This window comes from Rhagoletis pomonella, unplaced genomic scaffold (genome assembly GCF_013731165.1).
Source record: "Rhagoletis pomonella isolate Grant_MI unplaced genomic scaffold, Rhpom_1.0 Rhpom_scaffold_00005, whole genome shotgun sequence".
Lineage (NCBI taxonomy): Eukaryota > Metazoa > Arthropoda > Insecta > Diptera > Tephritidae > Rhagoletis > Rhagoletis pomonella.
This window is the reverse complement of record NW_023458559.1, coordinates 24,796,062-24,797,085: the sequence shown is the minus strand read 5'-3', so window position 1 is coordinate 24,797,085 and position 1,024 is coordinate 24,796,062. Positions and strand designations below refer to the sequence as shown.

General features: G+C 33.8%; 1 protein-coding gene across 1 annotated transcript in view; it reads left to right on the top strand.

Annotated features, from left to right (window-relative positions):
• The window catches only part of LOC118738780 (general transcription factor IIH subunit 2), a 3,496-nt gene that overhangs the window by 353 nt on the left and 2,119 nt on the right, over positions 1-1,024 (top strand). The gene's annotated exons all lie outside the window — the stretch shown is intronic.

The window sequence follows — 1,024 nt, the reverse complement described above, 5'->3', positions numbered from 1 at the left end:
ATGAAACCAATAGGCATATGAAATGCAAATCCAATGATTTGAAATTTGATTTTACCATGTTTTCTCATATCCTGTTTCCCAACGATATTCTTTTGGATCTTCTCCATCTATATCCGCCATTTTTATATATTTCTGCTAGGAACAACTGCAGGCCGAAAATATAAAGATTAGAAATTTAATAGCAATTTGTCCAAGAAAACTTATCTGCAAACAGCTGATAAATTCTTGTTTTTTTCGGCGCAAGGCGAATTAATATAAGGTGATAGCAGGAGTAAAAAAACAAAAATTTACATGTATTTTGTTTTTGCTTTGGCGGCATAAACTGTCAAAATCTGTAACAGTGTGTGTAGAAATTCAAACAAAATTTTTTAATTTGATATCAGAAGCCGTGCGGTGAAACACATACACAAAATCAGCTGAGCTAGTAACACCACCTTATATAAATTCGCCTTGTTTCGGCGTCTATCTGCCAAGGCGTATTTATACAAGGTGGTTTTACTGGCGAATTAAGATTTTCGCCGCGATACTTATTAATGTCAAAATTATGTGTTTTGTCATGATTCAATAATACAAGGTTAGATAATTATTGACAGCTGCGGTTTGACACTCCCTTACAAAAGGTTGCATTTACGAAGGACAGAGAAAGGGCAAGAATGCAATCCCTTGTTGCGAAAATGGTAGTAGAAAAGTACTAAAAGTAGGCAATTAATAGTGAAATTCCTTTCGTAAATTCTAATGTATTTGCAGGAAATCTGGAATTTTAAACGAAATGTTGAACGTAATATTGATATATCTACGTGAATTACGTAATTTATATGCTATTTAGCCGTATAAAAACTGCGAAATGCCTCAAAAATAAAATAAGACTACTATGAGATTGATGTAAACATCCAATGCTTGCGTTTTCATCAGTTAAATATGCTTCATATTGTTACGATTATCCTTGAACCCTCGTCCGGATTACCCAAATATGCTCGGGCTCGTATCGCTGGATTGTTAAATAAATGCTAACGTTGACCAAATT